A 10,255-nucleotide genomic window follows, 5' to 3' on the forward strand; every position below is an offset into this window, starting at 1 on the left:
AAGGCATTTCAAATAGATATATTTTTCATATGTCACAGTGTCTACATAGGCATGGAAAGGCTTGGGTAAATTACAGTTTTTACCTCTGTGGTTGCATTTCTTCACGTGCATTTGCTGCTGGAATCAGGTAAACTAGTTTGAGTCTCCACCACTTTGCAGAACTTTTATTCTGAAATGTCCTTCATTCTTCCATTGGACAGGTATTTATTTAATGTCTTCTATGTGCCAAGCATGACTGTAGATGCTTGTGATGTATCAGTGAACACTGACCTTATATTTTAATGGGGAGAGATAGACAACAAGAAAAATAAATTTCGTGTGTGTGTGTGTGTGTGTGTGTGTGTGTGTGTATGTGTATGTGTATGTATTAGAGGCCCAGTGCACGAATTCATGCACCAGTGGGGTCCTTCTGCCTGGCCTGCGGGATTCGGCCAAAACCAGCTCTCTGACATCCCCTGCGGGTCCTGGATTGCAAAAGAGCACAGGCCAGGCCGAGGGACCCCACCAGTGCACAATCAGGGCCAAGGAGGGACGCAGGAGTTTGGCCAGCTGGGGAGGGATGGCTGGAGGGCTCCAGGGCATGTCTCGCTCAGTTCCTATCAGCCAGACCCTAGCGGCAAGCTAACCTACCGGTTGGAGCGTCTGCCCCCTAGTGGTCAGTGCATATCATAGAGACTGGTCAACTGTCTGCCCCCTGGTGGTCAGTGCACATCATAGTGAGCAGTTGAGCGGCCTTAGCATATTAGGCTTTTATTATATAGGATACTAGGGGCCTGGTGTACAAAATTCGTGCACTTGGGGGGTGGGTCCCTCAGCCTGGCCTGTGCCCTCTTGCAGTCTGGGAGCCCTTGGGAGCAGGCCTAAGCCAGCAGTCCCACATCCCCCCTGTGGGAGCCCACTGACCACCAGGGGGTAGCTCCTGCATTGAGTGTCTGCCCCCTGGTGGCCAGTGTGTGTCATAGCGACTGGTCGTTCCACTGTTCGGTCAATTTGCATATTAGCCTTTTATTATATAGGATATTATATACACACACACACACAATCTCTGTGTGTGTGTGTGTGTGTGTGTGTGTGTATAATGTATTACAAAGCAACAAGTATGAGAAAAAAGAAAAATAGAGCAATGTACGGGAGATGGTCATGGTAGGCTTCCTTGGGCAAAGGTGTGAAGAAATGAGTAAGTTAGCCACATGGCTGCTTGAAGGATGAGCTGTTCAGGCATAAGGAACAGGCTCTATGTTTAAGAAGCATCAGGGAGCCCAGAATGACTAGGAGAAATATCTGATCATATTGGGCCATGGCAAGAACATTTACTTTCATGCTAAAATGGGGTTGAGACCAGAGGGTGACAACCTAACTTAGATGTCAAAAGGACCATTCTCACCACTTCGCTGAGAATAGACCAGGGGTAGAGAAGAGTGTGAGAGGACATGGGGACCAGCTAGGAGACATGGCAGAGCCCAGGCCGAGATGAAAGTGGCTGGTCCACTGGTGGCAGTGGGGATACAATGACTGATTCTGGCTGTGTTGTGAAAAATAGGGCCCCCTCAACTGGGAAATTGAGAGAGAGGTGTTTGACTGTATCACATGGGAGAATGGCGATGTCAGCATGAAGAGGAGCAGGCTTTGAAGTTAGAGGAAGACTGGGATTGAGTGTCAGATTTCACAATTCGGAGGTGATTGATGCCTGAGGAGCAGTTTCCTTGAAATGGTGAAGCAAGAGCTTGACTGAGTTTAAAGGAAAGGGGAAGCATGGGTTGGGGGAATCACAAGTGTAGACAGCTCTTTTGAGAAGGGTCACCAGTGGGCATTTCTAAATCCTTGCTTTCATTTACCCCTTGACAGTATCGTCCTTTGATTGCCCCTTTCTGGAAATGTATTCTCCCATGGCATCTATATTATGTCTTCAGATGCAATTTCTATGTTTCCTTTATTGGTTGAATACATCAAAGACCTTGAAGGCTGAACAGTAGTTATGCCACACACACTGGGACACAGGAAGACTGGAAGAAGGGCATTCCAAAGAGAAGGAACCACGAGCAAAGGCTTAGGAGGTACACACAGGACAAATACTTGGGACTCTGGTAGTTAACACAGCATCCTGTCTGCTAAAACACATTGCTCCGTGCTGTTCATGGACTCTTTAATGCAAGCATGTCAAACTCTCAGCTGGTGGGCCGCATGCCTCATTTACTTGGCCGAGAGTTTGACATGCTTGCTTTAATGTGTGACACAAAAGCAGGATTTACAAGATATGTTGACCTGATCATTTTCATGGGTATCAGTCGTCTCCATATACATAAAACTTCAAAAACCTTTCTTTAAATTAGTTCTCACAAAGAGTCGTTCCCTTGGGAGCTCACTCAGGGAATCTCAAAATAGAGAGTGAGGGTTTGAGGCAGTGTCTGCAGCTCTTATGTTTGAAGAAGCCCTTCAAGAACCAAGGTATGTAGGTGGGGAGCTCCCTCCCACTTCTCCTCCAAGTACTTTAAGCATCACTTGATTGGTCCAGGGCCGATACTGGCCTGAATGAAGGTCTTCCCAGTTTACCCAGAGAACTAATTGAAAAGTCAGTATAAATTCTCTGTTATCATTATAAAGGCCTGTCCTCTCAGAGATCATGGTCAATTACTTCCAGAGTCTATCTGGTGTCAATATATGTCCCATGCTAAATGTTCCCAGGCTGTGCAATTGCTTTGTAGGTAGTAAAGCCACAGGGCTGGTAGACCTTCCCTGCTCCCTCACAGCCCATGTGACGTCCCATCTCAGGAGATCCCTGAGTTCAGCGAGCTTGCTGCAGCACACAGTATAAATTGGCGTTAATGATTATGACCTAGACTTTTACAACATATCTATAAAACAAAGAACTTTTATATGGTATAAAATTGAGTAAGCTCTGTGTTTCCCAGAGCAATAAATTCAGCCTGCCTTTTTCCTCCTAAGACTAGTTTTAGTACTTTGTAAACTAACGTAAGCTACGCTATATATGTGGCTGCTGAGATGAAACAAAGGAAAGCATTTTTAGTCATATTTCTCTTTAACCAGATTTACCGCATTTCATTACTTTGCTGCCGACTATTGCTCTGTGGTCCCCAAGGAAATAACTAGATGAAACTGAGAATAAAAGCATCATAAAGTAGGATATTTAATACCCCAGGTTGTGTATAGCCAATCAGGTCACACAATGATTAAATTTAGCTCGAGTTAACCTGATTTCAAGCACAGTTCAGCTCGGGGGGTTATGAGAGATAGAATGCTTGTTCTGCATTATCAGAAAATATTTATATTGAGACATAAGGTTTTGAGTTTCCCTGCCATGGTAGGAACATTAGCACACAACAGGCAGATCGCTGAATATTGTGTGTGAACTACCAACTTGACAAAGACTTGATCTGGCCAGCAAGAGCATGAGCCCAGCGTATCTTGCTGCTTTCTGTCCACACTCTCATGCTACCTGTAGTTTCTCTGCATGTTGTGCTCTCGGAAAGGGTACACAGTTCCATCTGGAGGTTGAGAACTATGACATTTCTGACAAGCAGCTCATTTAGATTTCATCTCCCTAAACTTCAACCTTGAAAGTATTGTCTCGTTGGAAAGAGGCCCCAAAGTGAAGAGCATCTGTGTAAGTCAAAAGAAAGAATTTTCAGACATTTAGAGTTGATTATGTAACAAGGCTGTGTAATTTCTTCCTGGGGAAAGGGAGGGTAGAATTTCCAAGTCGAATCAGTCCATTTCGTCTGGACTGGTTTTAATTAACCAGTCATTCTGCTGGAAAATATAGAGATAGACCAGATGTCCTCTCAAGGTTCCTTCCAACCTGCCTACTTTTTGCTTGGCCCACAGTTCAGTTACCTCACTTAACAGGGAGGAAGCTGAGATACAAGGAGAAAATGCAGTTCACACTCATAATTATGAAGAAAAAAACTATATTGCTTTATGGTCCCATTTACTCTTAACCCTTTTTGTGAAAAACATTATTAATTCAAAAGTTTATCCAGTATATACCAGTATGTGCAACATAAAGAATAAAAATGAAACAAAAACCTATGCTTTTCCTTTTGAAAAATGATTTTTAATTATTTTTTTAATATGTAAAATATACATCTGTGTTCCGTGTACAGAAATTTCTGGAAGGAGATGTATCAGAACATTACCGATGGCTACTCTCTGTATCATTTTAGGTGATATTTTTCTTTTATATACTCTTTTTAAATGTCCAAGTTGCCCATATTAAACATGAATTATTTGTATTATCAAGAAAAAGACAATTGGTGTTATTTTTTTAAATAGATGGAACAAGACACAACATTATCTCTCTCAACCAGACAGCCATTTCCTTTAGCTTCATATATGCAAAATATCATAGGAGTGATATCATCGGAGTGTTTAGAAAACCACTTTGGTTTTCCTTTTTTATACTTTTCTGTTGCATCTCAGCATGCCAAGTTATTGCTGATGCTTTCTAGGGCACTGGGCAATCACCCAGTGATGTTGAATAGCCCTACCAGAAAGGCATGATGGGAATGCTGCCAGGACCTTCACTCAGTACCTTTCCTAATAGGAAGATGACAGAATGCGAGGCCCTGGAGTCATATAGGGAATCCCAATAACTTATTTTTTTGAGAAATTGCAGTTTCAAGCAATTGAAGCCACAGAGAAGATCTGCTTTCTCAATGGTGAGTATTTATGTAACTACTGGAACCAGGGTAAGTATATGCTTCGAAGGAACCACACAGATCCTCAAATAGAATGCAGGGCTGTTGTTAAGTTGGAAGAGCAAGTGAATGCCAGGAAATGACCAGTGTTGACAGTGAGTTATAATCCAAAAATCCTGACCTCATCGATGTGTAACCACAAAGACCACTAAGACCACTGCTTCCTCTCTACACTCCCATGCTTAGTGGTCTTATTTCCACTAAAATGCTTTCATTCTCCCTGGCCGGAGTGGGTCAGTGGTTGAACATCGACCTATGAACCAACCAGGTGATCACAGTTCAATTCCTGGTCAGGGCACATGCCTGGGTTTCAGGTTCCATCCCCATTGGGGGGCATGTAGGAGGCAGCCGATCAATGATTCTCTCCCCTCATTGATGTTTCTATCTCTCCCTCTTCTTCCTCTCTGAAATCAACAAAAATATACTTAAAAAGTAAAAGATAAAAAAATGCTTTCATGCTGATATTGTATATCTGTGTCCTAACATCCATTATATGCCAGGAACTGTATTAGGGTAAAGATATACAATTATCAGATACAGAAGACCCAATCACTGCTCCCCCATTCCCTTGGGGAAGAGAGACTATGAAACAAGTTGAGGCAAGATGTTAACTGCTAACACAAGGAAAGTACAGTGAACTACTATGGAAGCTATAGCAGAAGCAGAGCTCCCAGAAAGAAGAGAAGTATAAGCTGGGGTATTTCTATGGTTGGGAACTAGCAGAAGAAGGCAGAAGAGGCTATGTGAGAAGACCCAAAAGAAGGTATGATAGCTAAGGAGCAAGAGGAGGTCAACAGGGCTAGAATGCAAGGAGAAGTAGTAGTGAGCCATGTGGCTAGACAGAAGGAACTAGAGATTTGAAATTGGAGGAAAGCAAGACTGGAGACAGGGATTGGTTAGGAGGCTGTAGCAGCATGATGGAGAAAAGTAAACTGATTAAGAAATATGTAGGGCCCAGCTGGTATGGCATCAGCCTATGAACCAGGAGGTCATGGTTTGATTACTGGTCAGGGCACATGCCCAGGTTGTGGGCTCGATCCCCAGTGGTGACGTGTGCAGGAGCAGCTGATCAATGAACCTCTTTCATCATTGATGTTTCTATTTCTCCCACTCCCTTCCTCTTGGAAATCAATAAAAATATTTTAACAAAATATTTAGGAAGGAGAACCAACAAGACTTAGTAATTAACTGATGTTAAATCTTTCTCTTTTCTATAAGCATTTAGTGCTATAAATGTCCCTCAAAGCTCTTCTTTAGCTGTATCCTACAACTTTGACATGTTTTCATCTTCATTCAGTTTAAAATACTTTCAGATTTCTATTTAGAAGCTTGTTTAATTTCCAAATAGTTGTGATATTTCTAGATATCTTTCTGTTATCACTTACTAGTTTAAATCCACTTGGTCATTCATTTTAAATTTAGTAAGACTTCTATGGTAACCCAGCATACAGTATAGTGGTGGGGCATCCCTAGCCCTGTTGATTAGCTTCCCTTTTTTTATCTGTCCTTACCTTGCCATACCTAATTTTTCCTTCTTTCTCTTTTTCTTTGTCAATGGTCTCTCATCCAGTGCAGAGAAGTGAAGAAAAGGTCAGGTCTGGATGGATTTCCTGTAGTCTGGGGATCTTTTCTCGACACTGCCTGTGAGGAATTATGCACCCACTCACAAAATAAGCAATAAAATATTGGCACATTGTATTCTAAATCCATATTTGGGAAAGAAAATTACTATAGACCAGTGGTCGGCAAACTGCGGCTCGTGAGCCACATGCGGCTCTTTGGCCCCTTGAGTGTGGCTCTTCCACAAAATACCATGTGCGGGCACGCGTGTACAGTGCAATTGAAACTTCATGGCCCATGCGCAGAAGCCGGTATTTTGTGGAAGAGCCACACTCAAGGGGCCAAAGAGCTGCATGTGGCTCACGAGCCGCAGTTTGCCGATCACTGCTCTAGACAATCATCTGCAGAACGTGATTCCAACCACAATAATTACAACCTTTACATTATTATGCAGAGGAGTTTAGCTCCTTGGGGCCAGAGCCACATGGTTGCAAATATCTTCCTCCCAGAAGAGGGTCTTTCCCATTGGGGTGGCTTCCCAGAAGAAACAGACATTTGGCCTCAAAGACAAATTCAACCACATCTCAAGAGCCAGGAAATTGCAGGAACTTTAAAATTACAACTTTTTTCTATCCTACTCTTCATTAAGGGTGTAGAATATATAGTTATAGTTATATAATATATATCCTAATAATTATATACAATTATATGTATATCCTTTTTATATGTAATTTTTAGCCATATATATGTCAAATCTTGGTAAGTGGTCTCACCCAGGGTCACTGTGTATTAGTATTGTTCAGCAAGGAAGAGAGGCATGTATTAAACTGGGAAGTGTGGATTCTGCTTTGCTTTCTATAAGTAGTTAAAACATAAAAATAACCCCTGGATCCCCATGGGTGCCTATTAATATCTCATGCCAGCTAATAACCCCTCCATCTTCTGCCCCTTTTCTCTTTACAGTGTGTCTACCAGCCGTGGGCAAACTACGGCCCGTGGGCCGGATCCGGCCTGTTTGAAATGAATAAAACTAAAAAAAAAAAAAAAAAAAAAAAGACCGTACCCTTTTATGTAATGATGTTTACTTTGAATTTATATTAGTTCACACAAACACTCCATCCATGCTTTTGTTCCGGCCCTACGGTCCAGTTTAAGAACCCATTGTGGCCCTCGAGTCAAAAAGTTTGCCCACCCCAAAATTAACTCTTAATTGTGCAATTGTGCAAAAAAGTTTGCCCACCCCAAAATTAACTCTTAATTGTGCAATTGTGCAAAAAAGTTTGCCCACCCCAAACTTTTTGACTCGAGGGCCACAATGGGTTCTTAAACTGGACCGGAGGGCCAGAACGAAAGCATGGATGGAGTGTTTGTGTGAACTAATATAAATTCAAAGTAAACATCATTACATAAAAGGGTACGGTCTTTTTTTTCAATAGTTTTATTCATTTCAAACAGGCCGGACGGGCCGTAGTTTGCCCGCGGCTGCTCTAGACAGTGGTTGTTCCACTTAGTGCTTACAACACTGGGGCTCTAGTAAGTTTTGAGACCCTCGTCCTTTCTCCTTACAGAGCGTTGGAATCCTCTGTAATTGGATCAGAGGTACCTCTGGAGGCACTGCACAGGTCCCTTGTCTTGAGAACCAATCATCGAAGGAGCAGCTGATAAAAGCAAGTGAGCAAGTTCTGGGGTTGGTAGTCTGAATCCCCATAAGTCTTCAGTCACAAATTCTGGGAAATTTAGTAATGTTTTTGTCATTCTGAATTCTGTGCTTTGAGAAAGGAAGTGGGATAGAGAAAGGATATAAAATGGGATGAGACGTCATGTGGTAGCCAGCAACTTTAATGTAAAACAGTTTGTGGGGACTTTTTGTTCTCTTTTGAAGATTATTTCCTCTTTGGGTACTTACCATGAGGTCTACCCATACTCCTACACTGGACGTCTCAGCCACATCTGCCCCACATCTGAGAAGGTCAACATCTTGAGACGTTTGGCCAGCTCCCTCACATTTTGTTCTATTGCTCCATCAGGCTCCACAGTCCTGATTTAACCACAGCCTAATGAGGGAAGCTGTTCCACATTTCTCTGGTCTCTCTAATGAGTACTGGGAACCTGTGCATGCCCTGTGGCTGCCAAGACAGGGCCACAGCTCAGCTTCTCTCCAAATGACTATCCATAGCTCTCCTCGGACAACCGGCTCAGTTCTGTAACATCACCCTGCCACAGTCACAGAGGACTTCTAGTCACGTTTTCTAACAAGGTTGTTATCTCAAGGTCACTGTCAGCCGGGCCCACAGTTCAGAGCTCTGGGTTTTAGTCTGCATTTGTACCTTAAGACATCCTGCTGCCTTTCTGCTGAGCCCTCGTGTGCTCTCCAGGAGGGTTTGGGAGTTTCCATCAGCACAGGGTGAGATGTTGTGGGATCTGGACAGTTTATTCAAGATGATTATGTAGCAGAAATTCAGAGGAGAGCATGTTTTAAAGAAAGCAAATGTGGAAATTACTGGCTAGGCTTGGGTTTCCAGCAAGGCAGGCCATTGAGTCAGTCTGTTGTCTCAGTGCCTGACAACTAAGGGTCATCTGCCCAGACACCAAGAGTGCAGGGGTCGGGGGCCCTGAGCTAGGGAACTAGGTGTACTTTCTGACCTTCACTCCCAGGGGTTACAGCATTACGAGAGTTACATTTCCTCTAACCCAGAGTTACAGAGAAGTGGGGCCTATTCCACAGGATATATTTATCCAAGGAAAGTAACCATGACACACAACAGATGTAACAAAGGCTGATGAGTGGCACTGACACCACGTGCTCCAGGTGGTCAGGGATAGAGTTCCTCCTGGGGTCTGCATCGTGCCTGGGGTAGTTGGGGAATGCTACTCTGGGAACTCCAGACGAGCCTTGGGAAATGGACCAGAGAAGTAAAAGAAGGTCACTTTTGCAAGTGCTGCTGTAGAGTGGCAGATGCATTTGTGAGCAGAGGGCGGACCAGGTGGACATGAGTCAGGGCTGGTGAGAAACTGGGTTAAGGTTGCAGTGGTGGGCTGGGGTCCAATTTGGACTTAATTTGTCATGATTATATGATAATTAGTGAGCATTTGCTCAGTTTTTAAAATAAATGACTTTATTTTAAAACAGTTCAAGCCCAGGAGCTCTGTGTACTTCCTCTAAACCAGCGGGGCTCCAGATGCCCGGGTGTGAGCCATGCTGTGCAATGCAGTTCCCACCCCACCCCCATATTTTCTGTTTGCTGGATTTAAACTGATTAAATGAAATTATTTAGGGGGAAAATTTTATGGTAAAAAGAGACTCTGAATGGCTTTGTGTTTTGTTTTCAAAGCAAATTCCTAGGCTTTGAAACCTCCACCTTTAAGATAGAACAGTATCCACACATCCCTGGTGTCTCCAGCTCCCCAAACGATGTACTCTTTTTCTGCCTCCCAATCTTAAAATTCACATTTCCTCAGCAACCGCAGAGCTTATCTTGTCTTCCCAGCCACAGAATTACATTGCATAAGGGCTGTTATTCTTTAAGGGAGAGCAAAGGAGCCCAGTCTAAAACGGGAAAAACCGCAGGTACAGAAATGTGACCTCCTACCACATTCCTGCGCTTCCCAGAAGCCTTTCCAGGGCCGCCACCTGCCACAACACCACCTCCTGACGCTTTACCCACAGCTGCATTTGGGGAATCAGCCAGAAGAAACATCCATCCGCCCTCCCCCTCCGCCCCCCTGAGGTCCTTCCTTTCCCTTCCTCTGGAAACTAGAAAGTTCTGGGAGGTTTCTCCTGCAATCAAAGAAAAGGTGAACATGAGTTGGGAGGTGGAAGTTGATAATAGAGAAGTCGAGGTAAAAACAAAAGAAGGTGAAGGGGCACATGGCCTTTCTGAAGGCAGACACATTTCTCTGTCAGTAGGTCAGTCACCTGAGGATATTTTCCCAATGATTTTTAGAGAGAGGGGAAGAGAGAGGAAGAGACAGAGGGAGAG

Source organism: Myotis daubentonii, chromosome 8, assembly GCF_963259705.1.
Source record: "Myotis daubentonii chromosome 8, mMyoDau2.1, whole genome shotgun sequence".
NCBI lineage: Eukaryota > Metazoa > Chordata > Mammalia > Chiroptera > Vespertilionidae > Myotis > Myotis daubentonii.